Source organism: Pocillopora damicornis, chromosome 9 (assembly GCF_964200805.1).
Source record: "Pocillopora damicornis chromosome 9, jaPocDami1.2, whole genome shotgun sequence".
NCBI classification, from domain to species: Eukaryota; Metazoa; Cnidaria; class Anthozoa; order Scleractinia; family Pocilloporidae; genus Pocillopora; species Pocillopora damicornis.
The window spans coordinates 9659584-9685099 of NC_142678.1; the positions used below are offsets into that span (position 1 = coordinate 9659584).

General features: G+C 40.0%; 2 long non-coding RNA genes and 2 pseudogenes across 4 annotated transcripts in view; 3 read left to right on the forward strand and 1 right to left on the reverse strand.

Annotated features, from left to right (window-relative positions):
• Positions 1-22988, reverse strand: part of LOC149040027 (uncharacterized) — a 38113-nt gene extending 15125 nt beyond the window's left edge. Inside the window, exons 1-3 of one of the 3 annotated variants that reach the window (XR_016179725.1) lie at positions 22830-22988; positions 22209-22306; positions 16831-16947 (exon numbers count right to left, since the gene is read on the reverse strand). This is a non-coding gene — a long non-coding RNA (uncharacterized LOC149040027). Of the gene's footprint in view, positions 1-13919; positions 14020-16830; positions 16948-22208; positions 22307-22829 lie in introns of all 3 variants that reach the window. The other 2 variants (XR_016179726.1, XR_016179724.1) reach the window with 2 other exon arrangements.
• On the forward strand, positions 918-2454 carry LOC149040028 (uncharacterized; annotated as a pseudogene).
• Positions 5162-6232, forward strand: LOC149040029 (uncharacterized). The gene is made up of 2 exons (XR_016179711.1): positions 5162-5358; positions 6002-6232. It is a non-coding gene; the product is annotated as an uncharacterized LOC149040029 (long non-coding RNA).
• LOC113675955 (uncharacterized) lies at positions 18435-20179 on the forward strand (annotated as a pseudogene).
• Positions 22989-25516: the final 2528 nt, after the last annotated feature.

Sequence of the window (25516 nt, forward strand, 5' to 3'; positions counted from 1 at the left end):
ACCAAAGCTATACTCTCTATTGGAGTGCCTGATCTAGTTCTCCAACTGGCATCAAGTAAAGAGAGCAATTGCCGTCTGTCTCCAATTTCAAGAAAGGTTCCAGAAGACAGCTGTTAGTGAACCACAAGTTAGGGGACAGAACATATTGGAGAGAAATGAAGGGATGGCTAGATGCAAGCCAGTTGATGTCCAGGAACTAGAACATGCTGAGCTACAAATTATCAAGATAATACAGAATGAAGCCTTCCTAAATGAAATTCAAATGCTGAAGGATACTAAAACCAAATTACAAGCCACCAACAAAGATCCTACCAACGAAAGGACGAAGACGACGATGGATAAAAACGATGGATTCCTATGATAGACATTGTATTTGCACATTGTGTTTGCTGCATGTAGATTCATCCTTTTCAGCTTCTGTAAATTGGTACAGTGCGAGCTGAAAGCTGGAATCTGGCCATGTTGACCAGTGTTGAAGCAGAACCAGATTCATCCCTAGCTGGATTAGTACAACTGGGAGTGAGCTTGCTCGTTGCTTTTGAAAATGCAGAGGAAGGGTAGGAAGAGAGCAAGAAGCTCTAAGACAATAGCAAAGGAAAAGTTTCCAATCAGGGAACTTGCCCGTAGGTGGAAAGTGCTCAAAGAGGAATTTATTTCAAACTGCAAAGTCTACTCAATGGAAAGTTCAAAGCTGAAAAAGCTGAAAAGAAAGGTAAGGAAAAGTAACTTTGCTCATATGTATTATTTTGATAAATAACTACTGATTTTTGTTCATTTTTTTGATAAATGGTGTTGATAATATTTATATAGGTGTTTATTAATTTTTACTAAAGATATTAAACTAGGAACTGCAAATATAAACAACAAAAGTTGTGATCCAAAATGTGCCTCAGCTTTACTGAGTTCAGTATCTTATGTGATTTTTCTCAAGTTGCAAATTGTTTAAATTTTAGCCCAGTCTCATACATTGATGTATGAATTTTCTGACTCAAGTTCTTTTCAGGATTTTGCTATTCTATTTATCTTAGGGTTATCTTTAGGTTCATGTCAAGTGTTTGCTTGCCAAAGATCTTGCCCTATGAGGAATTGATAACTTTTGTCAAAAGCATTGATGTTGGAAATGTTAATGATTTCAAACATTTTTGCTATGATTTAGATGCAGATGAAGTTGTGGAATGGTCATATAGAGAGCTACAACCATTTCTGTCGCAGCTTGTTGATATGTATATTTGCTTAGATAAGACTAGTCAATCCTTGTGTCATTTTGGATCCGAACCGTATCACTTAAGAGTAGCTCTAGGTGCTGATGGTGCCCCCTTCGGCAAAGATGACGAGGCCACTTCTTGGCTTGTATCATTCCTTAATGAAGGTCAGCAAATTGCAAGTGAAACTGACAACTTTATTCTTGCAGGAGCAAATTGTAGTGAATCTCACCTCTCAATGCAGCACTGTGCACGAAAGCTTGTTTCTGATGTGGGTGACATAGACTGTCATAGATTGTAAGACTTTTTACCTGCCAGTTAGCAAAACTTCAGCTAAGTTTACTTGAGTTAATTCCCTCTGACATGAAGTGGGCCTCCACATTTAGTGGAGAACTAGCAAACTCAGCATTTTACTTTTCTCCATTTGGCAATGTTAACAATGACAACAAGTCCATAGTCAATGCTAGTTTGGGTCCATCTGAACAATGCCTATGGAAGCCATGGGTGTACGAAGAGAGGCTTCAGGTAGCAACAAAGGTTGAAGCAAAAAGGAAAGAGTTGGGTCAAACAAGAGTTGCCAAGTCTACAAAAAGAACTAAGTTGTTGGATTATATAAGAAGTCTAAATTCCTGTCAAGAAATTACTCCCCTTTTGGGTCCCCTGGTTGACAAGATTTTTGCTGAGCCTCTGCATAATTCACACAATGCATGTCAGCAATTACATGAGCTTATGCTTGTCCATGCCAATGACAATAGCAAGCTCGCACCCAATTGTACTAATCCAGTTAGGGATGTGCCGGGATGTGCTTTAGCCTCCCGTCTTACCACTCTGAAAGGAATTGGGGCTAGTAGATTGTACAAGAAGGTTAAAAAGTGGTGCTCCCAGGGACAGAAGGGATCCCTCTCCTATTGCTTCACAGGGAAAGAGATGAAAAAGTTCTGCCACAATTTTATGTCTATCCTAAAGGCAATTTTGCGTGAGGACGACAGTCCTCAGCAACAGCTCCAAATTTGCACATTTGCATTCATTGGCCTTCAGCTAAGAGACGCTATCAGCCGGTTTAGTCGTGTCACAATAGCTGAGGGTGTCTTGCAGGAAGTCAAAGACCACAGACCTCCTGTATAGGAAACTTGGCTTAGGGTTAGGAATTAATACTATGCAAGGGAGGGAGGCTAAACAATTTCTGTGAAATTGACAAGCTTTAGGAAAAGTCTCAAAAACAAATACATGTTCTATATAAGGGGAAAGGGTCAAAAACCATTGATGTCACATATCCCTGTTGGATATTTGGGGAAAGTCCTTCCCCCCCTAACTCCTAGTAACAATATTCTATCTGATTCATTCATCTTGAAATTTTACATACTGAAACTTATCAAACAGCTGATTATGCTTATGTGCTGTACTTAACATGGTTTCAAAAAGTTATTTGAATAAAATACTTTTAAATGTGTATTCATGTGCTGTATTTTACATGGTCTTTAAGAGTTATTTGAATAAAACAATTTCAACCATGTGTTCATGAACTGTACTTTTCATGGTTTGAGTTAATTAGTTAATTAAACTGAACAAAATGATTGATGACAAGGATTGAATACCTAAATAAACAGCCAACAGTTTCTTGCATTTAGCTGACATAATTATGGAAATTATGCCAATTATTTCTAGCACTGTTTTTTGCTGATCTCAGCAAACGGTACCGTTATTCTTTATGCCAGAGAGTGCTGAGGAACTCCCAGTCTATTGTAATGTCCATACCCGAGGCTGATTTTCATAATTTCAGAGTTTTTTCAATATGTAAACTTAGCTGGATAGTCACCAGTGACAATCACCTGGCTAAAGGAACCATCTTTTTCCTTTTTGAGGAGGACATCGCTCTCATGGATTGTTCCTTTTCGATATTTATTTGCCAGTGAGAGAAAGAGACCCTTCATCTTTCCCACATCCGTGATGTGTATCTCATGGACAGCACATGCGTTCCTGACAACCACACCACCAGCAACAGGAGCTAAAGCAACAACCTTGAAACAATCACACACCTCCAATGGTAAATTCCATGAGAAATTGACAGTCCATGGCTGGGAAGCATGCGTTTTTCGCTTCATTTTTCTCAGCATTCTGATGTGCCAAAAAGCAACAATCCTTGCCAACATTCTTGTGGGCTGAGCTAAATGAAATTTGAAAGCCCTTTCACTGTCGAACATGTGTTTCTTGATGACTGCTCTACTCAACACTAAAAGCTCGCCCCCAATTTCTGTTGCTAAAGCTTTGTCTTCACTAGAATTCTTGTAATCATTCACAGCTTCATGGAGTTTTACTAAAAGGGCTGCCATATTGAAAGTACCATTTGTACAGAGATCGCTGACCAGTTTCTTACGGGCTCACTGTTATTGAAATGGCACGATTTGGCAAGCTGCCAGCCCGGCGTTGTAGCTTTGTTGCGCTTAAGATATTTGTGTTGTTTTGATTTATCTATATTAATGCCCCACCTGTTCGAGTTTGTATTTCAGTTTTTACAAGCTTTCCAGTGATTAATTAACCCGTTGAGATTGACAGACACTTGGAGGTTCTGTTAATATGACATTTCCCCAACACGGTGTTGTTCAAGTATGATTTTATTTATGTCAGCATCCACCCCATCACAATATTCCTTCAACAAAGTGCTTCAAATGTATTGTAACGCAAGCTATTCCCCAAGGGTCCCCCCTAAGTGACCTTACCTTTGGGGTCACGTGACTCATCGGTAGACCATGTGCTAACATAGTAGTGTTGTGTTTATTAAAAAGCAGTTTTGACGCCATGTTTACTGTGATTTGTGGCGTTACATTGGTGGCAGCGGTGAAAAACCTCAAACTTAACAGCTACCTGGGATCAATGGAGTTATATTGATGGTTTGTGTGACCGAATTTCGACGTCTTGTGTGGTTCCGTGTGGAAATTTTGATTGTGTGTTTGCTCGCGTGGTCTCGTCCATTTGCAATGGCGGAAAACTCAATCGTGGATTCAGGAGTCAAAGGTATGAGTTGTTCGACGCCAGTCAACCCTTTTAAACCAACCAACCCGTTTACACCAGCGTCTGATTCATCAATGAATTATTTTGGAAGCCCAAGTCGCCGATTTCACTCTGCAAACCCATTCGCACCCAAAAGCAATACAGATCATAATTCAGCCGATTTGTTTATACAATGCCGAAAGTTTAACAAACCTGTTAAAAATCCAGCAGATTATGATGGTAGTCAGTCGCTTCGAGACTATTTGAGACACTGAGCGTTGCTCAGTTGTTAATGGTTGGAGCAAAGATGAAGCTGCCGTATTTCTGGCCGCAAGCCTTCGCGGCGAAGCTCAAAAAAGTGTTAAATGGCATGTCTGATAGCGACTGTTGAAATTACACGAAGATTGTTGACAAACTGGAGCTTCGGTTTGGTGTTGAAAAACAGCGTGAGTTACATCAAGCGCATCTGCATAATCGTCGCCAACAAGAAAACAAAAGTGTTCAAGCTCTTGCTGCAGATATCAGGTCTATGTCCAGTCTAGCTTATCAGTATTTATCACCTGACACTCAAGAAAGATTTGCCGTTCAGCATTTCATCGATGCTATCAAAGATCAAGAGGACAGGCTTCGCCTACGAAGAGATAAACCATGCACTATGGACGAAGCCTTGTTTCGTCTCCTTGATAGTGATATGTGAAGAAGCTCTTCAAAGGTTCGTTTCTATGGATGAAGTTGAAAGGGAGCCTGATTTGTTTAAAGCTCAGATGGAACTGTTACGTTCTGACCTTCACGCGCAACAACAACGTCAGGAGACCCAGCAAGTTGCTCTCCAGGAATTAGTTCAGCAAATTCAGTAGCTCTCCCAGTCAATGTCTTTGAACACTTCTGAAAACCAGCAACGCCAACCCTCTTCACGTTATTCCAACCAAAATGGTCCATGCTGGGATTGTAAAGAATTTGGTCATTATTGTCGTAACTGCCCAACACATAAGTCACATGAACGAGCCAAATTGGGTTCAGGAAACGCCAGCAGGGTGTCGCCCACAGGCCAGGGGGATGCCTGAATGAGAGTGATGTTGGCCCTACAACCAGACATGACATGAACAATGCTGTTCAACAGCCATCACAGCAGGAACTAACTTCTGATGTGCTCATGGAAAGGTCACAAGTTAGTAATAAATAAAGAGTTCTTTATTTGCCTGGCTTTGTTGGAGGAACTCGTGTTATGTGGTTGATAGACACTGGTGCTGCTCGTTCAATTTTGTCGTTTAAGATTTATAATTCTTTACCTGCCAGTGCCAAGTTCAGTTTGAGTTCAGCCAATTCTGCCATTGCTCTTGCTGATGGTTAGCAAGCGAAAACACACGGACTGGGGCATGTTGTTGTGCACCTGGGTACTAAAGAGTTTGAAATGCATGTGATTGTGGCTGAGGTTGAGGATAAGGGCATTTTGGGTATGGAGGCGAGCGTGGCCTAGTGGTTAGGGCGCTGCACTTGTAAGCCGGAGGTCCCGGGTTCAAGTCCTCCTCCCTGCCACTGGATGGATTTGTCTTCGGTGGCCCCGAATTCAACTCCTGCACGCTTTGTAAATAGCCAACTGGTCTGCCTCCTACCAGTTGGGGTTTTTAACGAGTTTCTGTTCATTTACGATGCTTGTTACCTTATTTCCAGTGTCGCCAATTAGCACAGCAGTGCTAAAATACACTGACACTTAAATAAAGTTATTATTATTATTATTATTATTATTATTATTATTATTATTATTATTATGATGTTGCTGTATGATTACCAACATGTCTTCTCCCTTACAGAGGGGGACCTGGGTACCACACAAATGGTCAAGCACCGAATTGAAACAGGCAATGTGCTTCCAATCAGGCAACAACCCCAACGCACCTCTCTATGGAAACATGACGAAATAGAACAGCAGGTAGCAGACCTCCTGCATCAAGGGAGGGTGACAGAATCGTCAAGCCCTTGGTCATCTCCAGTTGTCTTGGTGACTAAAAAGGACTGAGGCCAGAGGCTGTGCTTTGACTATCGTCAATTGAATGCAGCAACTGTTAAAGATGCCTTCCCCTTGCCAAGAGTCGATGATTCACTCTCTGCTTTAAGCGGTTCAAGATGGTTTTCCACACTGGAATTGCCTCTGGTTACTGGCAAGTGGCCATGGATGCAAGCACCAAGGAAAAAGCAGCATTTGTAACTTCTAGCGGCTTGTATGAATGGAATGTCATGCCTTTCAGGCTCTGCAATGCGCCAAGTACATTTGCCAGATTGATGGAACTTGTCTTGAAGGGTCTTCATTGGAAAATCTGCTTGATTTACCTTGATGATGTGATTGTCATGGCGCCCACATTTGAGGAAGAATTGGAGCAGCTGAGACAGGTGTTTGAGCGACTTGCCCATGCAGGACTGAAGCTTAAGCCGAAGAAGTGTTTTCTCTTTCGGAAAAGGGTTTCGTATCTTGGACATGTGGTCACAGAAGAAGGCATCACTGCCGACCCTGGAAAGGTGGAACAAATTCGTACATGGCCCGTTCCAGAAAGCAGCATGGAGGTCAAAAGCTTCCTCAGACTTGCCTCTTATTATCGCAGGTTCATCCCCGCTTTCTCAACTGTAGCGCAACCACTGTACAAGCTAACAGAAGCAAAGACCAAATTTGTTTGGACAGGGCAGTGCCAACAGGCTTTTGACGGCCTGAAAGGGTTACTTACCTCCTCTAGAGTCCTGGCCTATCCAACCAGGGAGGGAAAGTTTGTACTAGATACTGATGCGTCAGACCATGGAATCGGTGCAGTGTTGTCACAGCTTCAGGACGGGGTGGAGAGACCTATTGCATTTGCAAGTCAAACATTGTCTAAGTCAGAAAGGAACTATTGTGTGACTCATCGTGAACTTTTGGTAATTGTTGAGTTTGTTAAGCAGCACCGGCATTACCTGCAAGGTGCCAGATTCTCCATTCAAACTGGTCATGCCCCCTTGCGCTCTGTTGTTAATGCCAAGGATCCAGAAGGACAGCTCGCGTGTTGGATTGAATTCTTAAGTACTTTTGACTTTGAAATCCAATATTGAGCAGGACAACGACACCAGAATGCTGATGCACTTTCTCGCCGACCCTGCAATGACTGTTGTAAGTGGTGTCAGGGTTGGAAATCTCAGAAACAAGTGTCAGTTGTTCATGTGGGTGTCCAGACCGAGGTAAAGGACAATGAGCAACCTGATAACTGTGAAGGAACCGTAGGTGATCGTTATGCCACAGTTAAGTTAGAATCAACATGGATGTCTACCTTCTTGAGGGAGCAGCAGGTGGCAGATTCTGATCTCAAGGTCATCATTGGATGGAAGAAAGCTGGTGAAAGAAAACCTTCATGGGAAGAGGTTTCCCCTCAGAGCCGTGCAGTAAAGGCCTAGTGGTCACAGTGGGACCGGCTCGTCTTCAGAAATGGTGTACTTTGTTGCAAATGGGAAAGTGATATGGGAGATCAAACAACAGATCAGATTGTTCTTCCAGAAGACCTTCAACAGACTGCCTTTGAAGCTCATCATAGTCACACAACAGCAAGCCATCATGGTGTAAAGAAGACCTTAAGTGCTCTTCAGTCTCATTATTATTGGCCAGGACTTACATCAGCAGTTCACAAATTGGTCGCCAGGTGTCACGTCTGCAGATCAAAGAAAACATGGGGAAAGAAATGTTGTTCTCCCTTAAAACAGTACGTGGTAGGCGCTCCTATGGAACAGATCACAATTGACATTCTTGGGCCTTTGTCAGAAACTCCACGGAAGAACAAGTTTATACTGGTGGTTAGTGATTATTTCACTAAATGGACTGAGAGTTACCCATTACCCGATCAAGAGGCCACTACTGTTGCTGAGAAGTTAGTGAATGAGTTCATTTGCTGCTTCGGTGTACCCCGTGAACTTCATAGCGACCAAGGAAGAAACTTTGAATCTAAGGTGTTTGCTGAAATTTGCAAGTTGTTAGACATTGAGAAGACTCGCACTACTCCACTGAACCCCAAATCTGACAGAAAAGTTGAACGTTTCAACAGGACACTCGTCGAAATGCTGTGTGGGAAGATTAAGGAAGACCAAAAAGACTGGGATCTTCAGCTTCCAGCTTGCATGATGGCATATCGAAGTGCTGTTCACGAGTCGACAGATGTTTCACCTAATCTCTTAATGCTGGGTAGAGAAGTGGAAGTTCCTTTGGATGTCATGACTGAAACACCTGATGCACCGCCACTCAAGACAGACTATGCCCAAGCAGTTCAAAAGAGATTGGCCAGTGCAGATGATTTGGCAAGACGCCATTTGAACAAGGCAGCCATATGCCAGAAGCGGAACTACGATAAGCGGCTTGCTGGCAGGTCATTCACTGTTGGAGATTCGGTTTGATTGCACCTTGTTCGGAGAAAGAAGGGGCAAAATGCAAAACTGGACTGCCTGTGGCAGGGACCTTATCTGGTCATATCTGTGCTTTCAGATGTAGTTTACCGCATCCAGAAGAGCAAGAACGCCAAACCAAAGGTGGTTCACTCCGACCGATTGAAGCCATACCTGGGACCCCCACTAGAGAAGTGGATTCCAAAAAGGCTGGTACAGTTGTCGAAAGAAGGAGAGGAGGGGAGAGAGGCATCAGATGTTGATTCTCCAGTTTTTGTCGAAGAAGGACAGTCAACCCCAGTTGAGAGAGAGGGAGTTGATCTAGTCAAGTCGACAGTGGGAGGAGAAGAGGATGATGTCACCCCGAGACCTCAGAATGCTGATTGCATTGTTGTTGATAGCAGTGACCAGCCTGATGATGTGAGAGAACGTGAACCTCATGTGGAATTGCCAACTTCTAGTGCAGATAATCTAATCCCAGAGGCTTTGAGCCATAAAATGGAAGAGTCAACTAAACAAGTTGTGCCTGAAACAGATTCAAACGCTCATGGGAGACCTTCAAGGCAGCAGAAGCCTCCAAGTCGGTACAGGGCTTAGGTGTCTGGTTAACCAATTGCTCCAGTGATGTTATCGTGAAACGTTCGAGGACTGTTAACATTATGGAACATTCTAGGCAACTAGATAAGTTTGCACATTGTAATGTCATTGTTTCCTGAGAGTTATGGACATGAACAGTCGTTAAGAATTAGTTGTTATGTCAAGTATAAGTTGTTTAAGTTCATCCAGAAGTGACTTGCAAAGTGGACCAGCACTGGGACAGTGCTCATAAAGGGGGAGTAGTGAAGCGCAAGCTATTCCCCAGGGGTCCCCCTGAGTGACCTTACCTTTGGGGTCATGTGACTCATCGGTAGACCATGTGCTAATATAGTAGTATAAAAAGCAGTTTTAATGCCATGTTTACTGTGATTTGTGGTGTTACAGTATTTTTGATCACCTCTTCCCCAAAGCCCAACATATGCAGTACTGGAGAAGACCAAAACAGACCACAAGAGAAGCACCTTAAGACCATTGTGACCCTGGCATAGGCTTGCCAAAATGTCGCCCAGGACCGGGAAGAAAGCTAGACTTAGAACAAGAATTCCTTTTGACAATGATGAAGTTGAAATTGGGTCTCATTAACAAAGATCTTGCATTCAGATTTATGGTTTCTTCAACTACTGTCAGCAGTGTATTTACTACATGGATTAAATTGATGTCCAAAGAGCTGTCAGTCTTAATCATCTGGCCAAGCAAACAACAAGTAAATAACACTTTGCCAGCTTGTTTCAAGAAATTATACCCAAAAGTGAGATGCATAATAGATTGTTTCGAATGTTTTACTGAAACCCCTAGTGGTTTGAACCTTGCTGCTGCTTTGTGGAGTGAGTAAAAGCACCATTACACATGTAAAGTACTAGTAGCCATCACTCCAACAGGGGCAATTTCCTATGTTTCTTAAAGCTATGGGGGGAGGGCATCAGATGCCTTTATTGTCAGAGACTGTGGTTTTCTGAACATCATTGAACCATATGATGAAGTAATGGCGGACAGGGGATTTAAAATAAAAGAAAACCTAATGATGTCTATGGCTAAATTATGTATCCCACCTAGCTGCACTGCCTCTATGCGGATGTTACCCTCAGATGTCAGAAAGACATCAAATATTACAAATGTTACAATATATCTTGAACAAGCTAATGGAAGAGTAAAAAGGTTTCATATTTTGAAAAATGAACTGCCTATAACTCTACTACCTCTTGTGGATGATATCGTTAGAGTATGCTGTGCATTGTGTAACTTACTTCCACCTCTTTGTGAGTAAGTTAAAGTAGCTAGGTTCTTCTTATAGAATAAGTACAGTTAACCCACCAACAGCCATGTGTAATACTATGATACAGAAAAACAAAATTAAAGTGTATTTGTCAAAATCTATTAATTTGTGGGTGTCTCCACTCTGAAAGACAAGACAAGACTGTTATTTATTCATCACAAAGGAGTATTTTTCTATCATCTCATGGTTGACACCGTTTACATACTAAGTCCAATGATCTGGTTATGACTTCATGGTTGCTGCACCATGCATGAACAGGTTTGTAACAAATGGTACAAATGTGTCCTTCACCAACAGGGATACTCTGAGATGAACATACACTGCATGACACAACAGGGTCAGCCGGTACATGAAAACGACTATTAGTTTGTACAGCATTATCCACGGTTGCAGTTACACTGTCTGTAGAATCCATTTCAATGTCACAAGAAGTACAAGTGGTGGGCACATCATCAAAATCACTATCACTGTCAGAGTCACTGTCTGCAACATCAACCAGACAGCTATAACACATCCATGATTCCAGTGATTCTGCAACATCCTGTGAGAGATTGGCACATAGTAAGTGCCACCATGTGCTACAGGTATCACAACAAATACTGTTTTCAACTGACATGTCAGTGATTTCTGGTTCCTCCAGTATAACTTTGTCACACTTTGGACACTGGTAGATATCCCTGTACCCCAACAAAACTGGTAAGGCATATGATTTGTAGAACAAAGTGATGTTGTTTAGAACCACACTAAAATATTCTCTGTTAAATGGAGCCAACCAAGAAGAACATGACAGATGAGTGAGAGCCACATTGCATCGTCTACAAGAGGCTGGCATAACCTCAACATTGAAAAATGCCAGTTTTTCAAAACCTCGGTGAAATTCCTAGGTTCCATCATTGATGAACAGGGAATACATGCTGACCCAACAAAGACGAGAGCCATATCAGAGTTTCCACCTCCCCAAAATGTAAAGGACTTGCAACGCTTTATGGGGATGGCTAACCATTTGGGGAAGTTTGTCCCCCAGCTGGCTGAGAAGAGCGAGCCCCTGCAACAGCTGTAATGCAAAGACACTACATGGCTATGGACAGACCCCCAGCAGAGAGCCTTTGACCAGATTAAAACAACCCTTGCATCAGCCGAAGTCTTAGCATGTTATGATCCCAGTCGACCAACCATCATCGCAGCTGATGCCTCCCTAAATGGTATCGGTGCAGTCCTCCTTCAGGTACAAGATGATGGGACCCGTAGACCCATTAGCTATGCATCGCGATCACTCAGTGATGCTGAAAAATGCTATGCTGTTATAGAGAAAGAGGCACTAGCAGGAGTCTGGGCATGTGAGAAGTTCATTGAATATGTTGTGGGCATGAGTTTTGTCCTAGAGACTGACCACAAGCCCCTTCAAGCTCTATTCAACACCACTGAACTGTCCAAGACCCCACCACGTATCCAGCAGTTTTGCCTTTGGTTGATGAGATTCAGAGTCACTGTCAACCATGTAAAGGGGAAACACAACTTTACAGCGGATGCCCTCTCCCGTGCGCCCGTAGGAAGCTCCACAGAAAAGGATGAGCACTTTGTAGAGGAGGTGGAAAGCTTCGCAGCCCAAAAAGTATTCACACTTCCAGCAACTACACAGCGCCTGTCACAGATACGAGAGGCCCAAATCACAGATGAAGAATGCGCGCAAATCAGGAACTACTGCAGCCAAGGATGGCCAGCGTATATGCCAAACCAACCCTTGCTATGCCCCTACTGGGAAAACAGAACCCATTTCAGCATTGTTGATGACCCGCTTCTCTGTGAGGAGTGCTTAGTGATTCCTAAGTCAATGAGACCGGAGATACTCGAATGCATTCATACTGGTCATCTTGGCATATCCAAATGCCGAGCTAGAGCATGAGCATCGGTATGGTGGCCGGGGCTCCTATGCAGATTGAAAACATGCTGACAAATTGTAGCACCTGCGCCAAAGATCGCCCTGAGCCCACAGAACCACCCATGTCAAGCTCTCTCCCCTCCCAACCATGGGAGAGATTAGCTGCTGACCTCTTTGAACTTGCGGGAAAGGTCTATTTGATTGTTGTTGATTACTACTCAAGGTGGTTCGAGATCAGTAGACTAAACGACCAATCATCTTCCAGAGTCATTTCAGTCCTAAAAGAACTATTTTCTACACAAGGCATACCTGACATTATTGTATCAGATCATGGCCCGCAATTCAGCTCCGATGCATTTCGCCTGTTTACCACTGAGTACGACTTTATTCATGTGACAAGCTCACCAAAATACCCAAGAGCCAATGGGGAAATCGAAAGGGCGGTCCGCACGGTCAAAGCACTGCTCCACAAGAATGAAGACCCGTATCCAGCCCTACTTGCTTACCGATCTACACCATTGCAGAATCGTTTTTCACCCAGCGAGTTGCTCATGGGGCGCCGCCTATGAACTAAAGTTCCTGCCATGCCCAGCATCCTCAAACCTAATGTGCAAGAAACAGACCGGCAAAGAGTGCAACTGAGAGAGGACGAATACAGGTCAAAGCAACAGATCTTCCATGACAAACGACACCAAGCCCGTGCTCTCCCATCATTGACCACTGGCCAGCAAGTTTGGGTGCGAGACCAGAACTGGGAAGGTCAGATCTTGGGAGCCACAAAACAACCAAGGTCCTACTTAGTGAAGACTGAGATGAGCACTCTGCAACGTAACCGGTCCGCTCTAGTCCCAACCAGTTCACAACCAGCCTTTCCCACTGACGGGCCAACTATGGTACCTCAGGATAAAGCACTGCCCGTGAACCACACGCCTCCAAGGGTTTCTACCCCCGTCTCAGAGAACGAACCAGCTGAACCTACAACGCCTACTACTTGTAGATCAACAACAGCCGTGTTAACCCAAGGAGGCCCTCCAAATGGTGACTGCTCTACAACCGAGTGTGTGACACGCTCAGGACGAATAGTGAAACCACCACAACGGCTAGACCTGTGAACATTTAGCTATGCAAACTTGCATTAACTTTTTGTATTAGTATTGTTACATTCTTGTTGAGTTTACTGAACTGTGTACACAAGGTTACACTCAAACTTTGGGGGGAGATGTTGGATTAGTTGTTTATTACATTAGACTTCCGGTGTTCTAGTTAGCAAGGCCCTGTTGCATGTTGGGGGCCATGTGCTTTGAGGTTCAGCCATCTTGTATGTACTTCATCGGTATGCGGAATAAATCTTTACTTTAAAGCCTAAATATTACAGGAAATTCTAGCATTAAACAGCAATTTAGAGATGTTGTTAGTAAATTTGTCAAATGTTGATATAAGTGCACAAGAAGTAGTGTATATTGTATTATGACTGTCCATAAGAAAGGCATCTAGGTAAATTATATTTATAAACACTTCACCACCAGAAGGCAGGGCAAAGCTTTTAAAAATAATGGATGGTATTATGGAGATGGTCTGTGAAGAAATCTACCTTAGTGGTTCACTTAGGAGAGATTGTAAAGGTCCAGTGTAAATGGAAAATTTGACCCTTGCTGACTGGGCCACATGGTATGATTGGAGTGGAAAAACATCTAAAAAACAAACAAATGAGGTGGATGTTAATGGTCTTCCAATGGAAAATTTCATTTATGGTAATCAGAATGATGATGATCTTGAATTAAACAACACCACTTGATAAAACTAAAAAAGGACCAAAGCTAGAACAATAAGTAACGTGTGGTTCAACAAAGAAGCTGAGCCAGGAAAACATTACAGTGACTTAATAACACTATTCTCTTCATGGAAAAATGAAGAAACTGACTAACTTGGAATGTGTTCTTCTTATCAAGAACAGTATATGTTGCTCTCTAATTTAATCAATGACCAAATGAAGCAATATGATGTATGCAGTAAAGACTTTAATGAAACCAGCTTGCACCACCTTATACAGAAAGGCTTGAGCGACAAGACCAGGCTAGAGGTGATCAGGACTTAAATCCTGCCTTCAAAGAAAACTATAACTTATCAGATGATTTAGGAATATCTGCTGTTGATTTGAATACTGAACCATCAATAATGAGTGATTTACAAGATAATGAATACAGAAATCTGGTGCAAATGTTGAATGAAGAGCGAAAGGAATTCTTCTACCATGTGTTACATTTCATAAAACTCCTGATGAACCATGCTACTGCTTTCTCAGTAGATATATGCAGCTTCACCAACTGGTGAAGCTGCATATAATATCAAAGGCAACACTTGTCAGAGATTCAAAGTGCACTAGCTATACCTACATAATAGTCATTAAGGCCCCAATTGTACAGGTCATGTCCAGCTTCACCAAGCAAAGATTTCAATTTTCAATTACTGCTGTATCAAATGGCTTTGTTTGTAAGCATCTAAAGCAATTGAAGGTATCTAAAGCCACTGGATTAGACTGTATTCCTGCAAGACTACCTAAAGATGGTGCTGTCTATATTAATGCTCCTTTGACATATATCATTTTTCTGTCAATCACAACATGGCAGGTTCCACAAGATTGGAAACAGACAAAAATAGTTCCTTAGTATAAAGAAGGCAGTAGAGAGGACATGGACAACTACCATCTGATTTCTGTTCTCTCTAACGCATGGAGAGAAAGAGAGAAAGAGAGAAAGAGAGAAAGCAGTCCAACAACAATTAGTTGAATTCTTGGAGAAAAATAAGTTATTTTCCCAACAATCAGTGTGGCTTTCAAACTCTGTTACAGCAAGAAGACCAAATGTGTGATAGCTTTTAATTTAGTCACATTCTGTAATCCAGTTTTAATCTAACCAGAAGATAACTAGAAACTGACTTGGACCATAATTAGATGATGACCACACAGAAAATGTGTTGAATTAAAGGTGGTAAAACCCTTTAGTTCTTGCTATAACAACCACCCTATTACTTTCCAACTCCTTGTCCCAAATTACAAACTAGAACTAAATTCTTTTTTTAACCTTAACTCCCTTAAACAAGATTTCTCAACAAAATATAAGCCAAATTGCCCTTTGGAGTGGTTTGAGTGGTGGGTAGGGATGGTCACAGAGGGAATAAATGGGCCTATTAACTACTTACTGAAGGATATACAAGTGCCAAAACAGGGGACAGCCACCACATTTAAGCAACAATGTACTACATTTATGAAAAACTTGATAAAAAATCTTTTACTTTATGTTAGTCTTCAAATGTATCTTGCCATCCACACTCACATAATCTTCAAGAATTTTCTAGTAAAAAGGACTTCGAGAGAAATGAGAAATTTCTCTCAATTATCATAAAATGACCTTGCAATAGGCGCTGATTTATATGGCAACTAGGGTCACACCAACAGCTACCAGGTTAGTGCTTTAAATTTATATTTGAATATTATATATCATCGCAATGCAACATTGTAAGTTCCACAAAATACAGCCAGAAAAATATTTTCCTATTTTACTTTTGGCTTATAAATAAATATTAGCTAAACAGATGCGAAGTAATTCTTTTTTAATTTGAATTACCAAAATATTGCCTACCTATTGGGCAGTAATAAAAACCTTACAGTGTTACAGGTCTACAGCTTTAAAATAACAATTTCAAGACATACTTTTCTGGTTCTTTGGTTACATAAAATTTGACCATATTTAACCATCTACCCTCTCATGCTGTTCTATTTTCCTGCCATCACTGTGCTCCAATGTCTTTTCTTTCAAACAGGATTTGCAGGTACGCCATGCATTTTTCTACGGCCCATCCCTCGCTTGCTTCATTATCATTAAATGTTGAGCACTAATTGCAAATTGGTATTTGACATTTAAGGCAAGTACACTTTATGTTAGAAAAACAAACTACACATATCATCTTCGCTGCTGCTGCTTTGACAAGCATAATCTTCTCTCCACGTCACCATTTTGAGCATGTGACATATACCTGCTCAAGTACGCATGCTCTCCGAGGTAAACTTCTTGCAAAATACATTATAATCATTTATGCATTAAGATCAGCACATGGAAAGTATGGAATATGGATCAAAGCCATTCCAAGGGCGAAATTCTAAGCCAAGCCAGGGGGGAAGAATGAGTGAGCCATTCCAAATTGAAATAGCCATTCCAAATTGATTCAGACACCAATCTTTTCATGTACTTAATTCAAGGAATTAGGTTCAGCTCATGAAAAGATTGGTGCCTGAACCGGGCCTTAGTTACAACTCCAATAGTATGAAATGTCAATGTGCTGCCTTGGTGTTGAAATAGACGGTATATTGTCTTAGTCATGTCACATTGATAGCTTACGTAAGAACTGCTCAAAAGAAACTTGGAACCTTGGAAAGAATGTTTCACCTTCCATCTAGAACACTTGGAGATATTCATTTTAAAACAGTTCTACCACAAATCACATACCGTATCTCTGTCCAGGGTGGTTGTACCACACCACTCTTCAATAAATTAGAAGAAATCCATGCCAAAGCAGCCAGATATATTCACAGAATACATTGTGCAGCTGGCAACTTCAAAGTCCTTAAACAGACAAATTGTCACCCTTTTTAATAAATCTACATAAACTCACTCCTGAAGCACATTCACCAAGTGTATTACCAAACAGCTCTCACACAGATCCAAGACTCATTTACATTGAAAGAGAGCACAAGAAGCAGCACAAGACCAGACAAAGTGAGCAATTTAAGATGGAAAGACTTTACAAAAAAATTGCGAGACTCTCCTTCAAGCATAGATTGACAATGTTATGGAACACTATGCCAACCTGAGTTAAAATTATTAGAACATCAACTCATTTAAAAGCTATCTGAAATATAATCATAAGGCCATCAATAACTTTACCTTTGAGAAGGAAAGCTTATCTATTTTGAATGAGGACAAATGTTTTCATTATTATTAAGTGTTGGTCACACATACTTCATAATATTCGTAATACTTTGGTATATATTTCATTATTCATTTATCTATCATCTTTCTTTGTGATTAGAATTGTTGGAGCATTGAGGAATTTAGTGATATTAGGGCACAACATTTGATATCACTGAATTTCTTAATCCTTTATATATCTAAAACCTTATCAATTAAGACTAGGTTATTTGCTATAAATTTACATTGTTTGTATATATTGCTTTCTGCTTTATTTTTTTGATTTTCATCTTCAAAGATCCCTGCATTAGATCTAAATTTAATCATATATGTGTGGTTTGCAATCAGTTTGCACCAAGCTAATGGAAACAGATTGGTAATCAATCTGAACACATCCCACTCTGAGGCTGGTTTATTCTCAATACACTAACTTCAACATGAATTTATAATTATTTCCATTTGAATCACAACCAATATACCACAGACATACATAGTTATTTCTATTCTTAGACACTTAAGGAGTCTAAACTTGTGTATAGATATTTAAATTAATATTGCATATTTATCAAAATATCGTTGAAACATTTTTTATAAATAAGTATTAGGCAGGTCCACATCAGCTACGGTAGCCTGACTCTTAACTTACACTACCAAATCATAGTTAATAAAGCAAACTGGTTATGAAACGCAGTAAACTTCAAAGAAACGGTTATTTTCTTCTTTATTTGAAGTCACATGACAATGACCGTGCACACACAAATCCAATATGGCGTTGTTCAAAGAGTTAGACTTGAACTGAGCTGTTTTTAAAGCTTTGCAATGTAGTTCTTTCGACTGGAATCATTTTCTGAGTTTGTTGTATTGAAAATAGACTGCCTGGTGACAACTGTTCAGTGTTTGGTTGCGGTACGTGCCTTAGAACTAAAGGGATAGGTATCTTTAAACTGCCCTCACCATGAAATGCAGAATACAAGAAGTGGTGGGAAGAGTGGTTAAATGAGCTGACGAAGACAAGAGTCATTGACAACGACTTCCAAAATCAGCTCAATAATGGCAAGGTGTTTACATGTGAGAAACATTTTAATCCTGACGATATAGAGACATGTAAGTACTCGAGTTGTCTGTAATAAACATATCTGGTATCCATGTAAACACAACCGACCACATAAATGATGTCTCGTTTGTGTTTGAACTTTACATTCTTATACAGATTGTAGCAGATCGCTTTCTTTTATTTTTATTTCAGTTCAATTGGAAAAGATGGCAAAAAAAAAAAGACCCAAGTTTGGAGCCTTGCCAACTTTCAATATGCCTAAGAGAAGTCATGACATGGTGAAACCTGTTGCACATCCATTGAGATCTGTGGTACAAGACAAACCTGTTACAGAGAGCCACCAGTAATACTATTATTAGTAGCTTCAGTGACCTCTGTAAACGAGTAAAAACTTTTAAAACATTGTAGGAATGGACATTCCAGGAACTAGAGGATAGACTTCTATTACAAAAGAAAAGTGCGGTAATGCTTCCAGAATTTGAGTTGATGATTGATGATAGTCTGGGGTTTACAATTTATGTCTATGGATGGCTCCATCCAGAAGACCATGAGATATATACTACAAACTTAAGATCTGTTTGTAACATTACATTGTCTGAACTTTCAAGAAATATCAACAGCCTATATATCTGTCCTGGGGTAGACCCATTTGAATTATCCAGCAATATAGTCCATCATTTATTATCTATTGATCCTTTGTTCATTGACAGTGATGGTGATGTCAATTCATTTCCACATAAAGAATATTGGAGAACTTGTAGTTGTACAGTTTTGTTTGAACATGGTGAATAGTGTTCAAGTTGTTACCAGTATTCACATAGATCTGAACTCATTCACAAGGCTAAACAGAAACTGAACGATCCTGCACATTTATTTTCACCAGTATCACAGACAGCACCGCAACGAATCAAACTCACATTGCAGATGCAGAGGCTCAAATGTGCTGAACTCAAGCAAAAACTTGAAGAAATGAAGCTTGAAATACAGAAATCAAGTGTTTAGGTAGACCATCAGTTGAGTGAGGACACTACAAGTATTCTTGGTAGTTCTACAAAAAACATTACACCAGTTATGGAGCTGTCTTGGCAGCAACAGAAAAAGCTGTTAACTTGTAGCTCTAATGGTGTAAGGTACCATCCAATGATTATACGTTACTGTTTATCGCTTGCTACAAAATCACCAGCATGTTATGAGGAACTGCGCAGGAGTGGGATCCTTGTGCTTCTAAGTCAGAGAACTCTCAAAGACTATAGGAACTGTATTTGCCCAAAGGCAGGATTCCAAGAAGAAGTTTTAGAAGAGTTGAATGAGCTGACAAATAGCTACTTTGATGTCCAAAGGTATATAGTACTTTTGTTCAATGAAATGAAGATTATGTCAAACCTAAGGCAAATTAATTGGCCAACTCTTGAAAAAAGAAGACAAGTAGCTACACTGATGTACAAATGTGTTACCGACCAGACCGCTATAAATATCCCCAGCTATGTACATCAGTCTTCCCTAAAAACCAGATCATCTCATCCACTGAAATTTATCCCACTTCAGCCATCCTGTGACACGTACAAATACAGCTTTTGGCCAAGAACTATCACTGACTGGAATAGCCTGCCACCTGATTATTCAACATTGGATTCAGTTGCAAAATTTAAAGCCACCATCTCTGACTACATTTTTTCAGTGTGATGTTTACCTTTTTCAATTAATTAATTTATTTACATATATACATATTTTTTTCCTATTTCATACTTCCTAGTTGTAGTGCTTTAGTTATTAGTTAGGAGCTTGCAAATATGTCTGTTATAGATGTTGCAAGATGATATATGTAAATATAAATGTAAGTGACTTCCTTACTTTTTGTGAAGCAATCAGAGGCTCAACAATTGTACCATCTGATATGAAAAAGGAAGCTTTTAAGAAAACTCTTGAATTGAGACCTAAAACATCTCAAGATCTTTTAGAGTTTTACCCTAAAAAAAAGAAAAAAAAGGTTTGACAAAAATTATTGATATTGTCTCATACACAACATTTCCAGAAAAAAAAGGAATCAAGAACATATGGACTCAAATTCTGGTAACCAATGACCATATGTCCTTTCAGGGACCTATGTGTGAAACTCAGGGAGCAGGTTTGCATGTCAGAAAATGGAAGATTTAAATCAAAAATAAAACAATCCACTACCACACATGACATACTGCAGCACTATTTGGCATTTCTGTAAATGTACTGACACCTGTAAACTTAAGCACATTCAAGAACACACTTTAAGAGCCATCTATCGTGATTGGTACATATCATACAAACAGTTGTTAAAATGGGCGAATCTACCAACCCTTAGAAATAGAAGACTGCTAGACATAACCATAATAATGTACAAAGTAAAGTCTGACATTTGCCCCACAAATATTTCTGATCTATTTGTCAAAAGTCAATCCAAATACAATCTCAGAATTAAAGAATTTGAAATCCCGCACTTCAACAACATTAATTATGGCAAGAACTCTGTAAGATACATTGGACTAGTGTTGTGGGCAAGGCTCCCTGAAGACCTTAGGAATTCACTATCATTATCATCTTTTAAGAGATCTGTAAGAAAGCTTAACCTCAAAGATATAATTAGAAGTGATTGTTATTGTTCAATTTGTAAACAGATATGGTAACACATACAAGTAGCTACAGTTTAGATAAACCTTCAAGATTCATATTACATTCCCATTTTATATATTTAATACTAATTTTAGGTGTCCTTACTTAGTGATTATTGACCACTATTTTTTCATGACACACAAATAAAGTCATCATTATCATCATCATCAACAATTGTTACAAATTGAGAAAAATAATATTTAATGATTATTTACCAAAGAAAACTTCATTTGAAGCCAGTTTGTTCTGAATAGAACTAATGGGCTAACAAGAGGGAAATTGTTTTCTATTTTAATCTCCCACAGGTGCTTTTCAATGTTAGCCATCTACTTCAAATCTTCTTGAATGCACTGTTATCATAAAAAATTATAGGTGAAGATGTCACTTGAAAAGATTGTTGCCTTCTCTGTGATGCAAATATACCAACACCAACTTATAATCCAATAATCACTTGTAATAACTGCAATAATACTTTCCTGACATCAATGGTTAAATCCAAATTAGAGTGTAAATTGATTATTCAAGTAGATCAATTAAGCTGGCCAAAAAAAGGCATTTTATATTTCCCTTAAATGTCTCCTATCAATCAAGACAAATATTTTCTTATATTTATTCATCTGAAGGTGGGGTACAAATAATATATCCATGAACTATACATGATACAAAATAAAGTAATATTACTCTAATTGTTTTCTAGGTAATTGTGAAGAAGAGCTCCCCAAAAAACCTGTCGGCCAACTGTCGGCCGACGGGTTTTTTGGGGAGCTCTTCTTCACAATTACCGTTTTCTATTATCTAAGTAACACTATTTTTTACTATTAAGTAATTAATGTGTGACAGATATATTGTTTGCACCATACATGTAAGAAACTAGTATGGTATACTAGCTCAAAACAAAAACTTTAAAACTATCATCAAGTCTGCAGACAATTTTAAGGTTCTGGTTTAATAAGTATTTTTCTTAGGTTCTAGGGAAATTAAAGTTATACTGTTATATTCTCATAGATTCTTGTTTTCATCCCCGTATTTTCATTTCTATTCCCCCGAAAAAACGGACTTGCATTGCATGTTTCTACTGTTGTATATCTGTTTATAACTTCATTCTATTATTTAAGAAAAAAGACCCTCAGGTATATGTATTACGTTCTGCAGTACCAATCTGACCAAAGCAGTGACCACATGCAGTCATGGACTGCCTATATTTTGTCACACATTTTACCTGCTTCAGGAGATTATTAGAGAAGTCTCTGCTCGTTCCCGCAGTTGTACCGCACACTTGATCAAGGGAACCCGAAACCAAATAGGAAAAGCAGAAAACTACGAGGCAAACCAAATGTGAGAAACCGCTTGTATATTTATCCGAAAACAAAGTACCAAATTATCAAGAGGAAAAACCACTAACTGCGATAGACATCATAAATGAAAAACCAAGGATTTTCAGTGAAAATCCGATCCAACGGTGGGCCAAAACCAAAAATCCTGCCGTGTTTTCAAGGAATTTAATCACGGTCTTCGCTAGGCCTAATTGGAGATCGACAGCCTCGCCTCGAGAAACTCATGTGTTTCTCCCGTACTCTCCAAGCTTCCCGCGCGCATTCATACTTCGATAATTGATAATTTTTGCTGAGTCAGTCTCGGTAATCTTATATGCTTCTACTGCCATTGACAAACCAACCAACTCCTGCATAGACTGAACTTAACAAAAAAATCTGAAACTTGACTAGTTTTTATTTTAAGACTGTTCCTTTCCCAAATTTAGACACAATGGAAGGAGAAAACAACATGGACCCAAAATTGCCCGGGTGAATCAGCTCCGAAGTCTCAGAAATATAAAACTTACCAGAGTTTCCCTTGACGTAGAACTCTCCAGGTTTAACTTTCGACGCTTTGCTCGGCTAGTGCAGGAAATTACGACACACGCACTCCAAGCTTGCTGTAATGTTTGCAACTGACTTCAACAAACCTGGGAATCTCTAATTAACATAAGCACAGCGAGCACAGCGGTCAATCGTGGGGCATGCGCAAGACGATCACTTTCAATCTCCCGCCTTGAATTCCGCGCAAAATCACATAAATTTGTCAAAAGCTTGCGAATTTACAAGTGCTGATTTATCCCAAATTCCACGAGAAAAATCCATGTGATTACTCGTTAATTATATACATGCAAAAATTTGACTCTCTTTTCCACTTACCCGTGTTTATGGTTCACTGGTGAGGCCGCATGCCTTCGTGTTGTTGCCGCCGTCGTCGGGGTTTTATTGTAAGAATTTGTTTTTAGCTAAACTTTCTGTCGGAAATAATCGATATTTTGCACTCTCTCTTAGTTAGAATTCTCTCAATAGCAGTAACCAGTACACGAAGGTTATCCCGTGTTTCGTAAGAACTCCCAGAGGATTTTGTTCTGGGCATCCGGTTTCTACGTTTCAATACTTTTGCCATGTATTTGGAGGCCGACTTTTAGCCAGTTATTCGCTTTCTTGGGTGTATTTTTTTCTGAATTAAAACGTTACTTTCTCCTAACCCGTCTGTAATTTTGTCTTGATGTGCTTTCGCCACCCTCCTGTCAATCAATTTAATTGGTATCCGGTCAACACGCCACCACCACGGGGATCATTGACTTCAGACGCTATGTGTAGTTTCTCAATCACGGAACGTTAGCCATTAAAAGTAATTAAGAAGAATGGTGAGGGGTGAGGTTCAGTGATACATGAAATGGAATAAAACATTTTGATATCAGGAAAATTTTGATCAGTTTGCGTGCGGCGAAACCAGAGTACATTTTTCGCCGAGTGATCTTTGCCGACGTTTATGAAATTGAATGAAACTTACAAGCTAAAATTTATTGTATTGCGAAATTAGGCGCGTAATAAATGGTGAAAGTTTGCAAAAAGGGTCTTGGCGTCCTTTTGAGTCCTTACCGAAGTAACCTTTGAGCGAGTCCACCCAGCGCTTTTATGGCCGCAATATGAAACCGAATCTGATGAAACCTTACATCATAGGAAAGCTTATATCCTGTATTTTGTTAATAATACAAAGTTGAAAGGCTCTCTCTCAAATACGGCGAAATGTAAATAATAAGCATGCACAAATTTCTGCATGTTCATTGGTTGAGAACACGTCAATTTATCCCAAACAATGCAAAAAGTTGAAATTTAGTGTATAAAGTTGAAATTAAATGGTTTGTACTAAAACTGGTCTCTATCACAACGAGGTCACCTTCAGCCTCACTCCAAATCAAAGGCTTGGCAACTAAGAACACAACTGTAAAATGGGCTCTTGTATGAGATGTACTCTTGTGAGTTTTTTTCTCTGTTTTCCTTTTAGTCATGTTTATTTCGTGTTATGGCTAACTGGTTCGGCCGCCTGCCTTTGCGTTGGCGCAAGGGTAATCGGGGTTTGCCCGTAAGGATTTCCTTCGAGCTTCCTTCTGCCACGAAAAATCGAGAGTTTGCTTCCTTTCTCAGGTAGGTAACGCTTAATAGCAGTAACCAGTACACCGAGGCCATCTCGCTCGCAATCTTCCCCCGTCTTTCTTACCAACTGTCATATTAACTTCTCGCGAGTCAGTTTTCGGGGCCTTCAATACTTTCATTTCAGCCGTTTTTGGAAGCACAGAACTTCCACATGTTTAGCCAGTTGTTTGTGCTTTGTTGGTTGTTTTCATTCTTAGCACTGTCTTTCAGACTCTGAACTTTCTTCCGATTTCTCCGCCATCTTGTCTTGTTTTGCTTTCGCGGGTTACCAGTCAATCAATTTAATTTCCATTTTCTGCCCTCAATTAAAACTTTTTACTCTTAATCCTATCTTTCTGCATGCTTGAGATTAATTGACGTGTTCCCAGCCGATCAGCAAACTGAAATTTTTGTTTACATTTTATTACAAAGGAGAACGTAAGAGACAAGCGCTGTCTTGCCAAATACGCGAAAGGTAATTGAAAAGTGAATAGAAATATGTAAACGGAAACAAACGAGGGGAAAAATATTGAATTTCTACGTGGAGGCGTGGCCATGCACATTGCACAACACAGGTAATCTAAATTGACAAAGTAGTCTGCGCCAATTTCGGTTAATAAAACGAGCGAAAATGCGGGGGTCAGTCAAAGTGTGGCGAGGGTTACGTAGCCGTCTCGTGATAACTGCTCCCGCTGTTTATCCGTTAAGGCCAGGATAAAAGAGGTGATGAATACAGAGATATTTTGAGCCCAGGGAACCACAAAACGCAAAGCCAAACTCGGTTTAAACTTTTTGCTACATCTATTTCCGTAAAGATGTTCTTATCAAATGTCACTGTTGTGGGCAAAGGCTGGGGTACTTTTGATAATACAATAAGAACCTTTAAAACCTATTTAAATTAAGGTATATCTAGATAAGAGAACTGTTTTTGTTTTCAGCTGGCCTGCGTTTTGTAACCAGTCTGAAGTAAGTGTTGTATTCCTGGTCTACATTATGGACTCATGAGTTTGTTTATGTATTTGTTTTTAACATTAACTTTAAGGTATCATCGAGAATAACCTCCGAAAGGCTAACT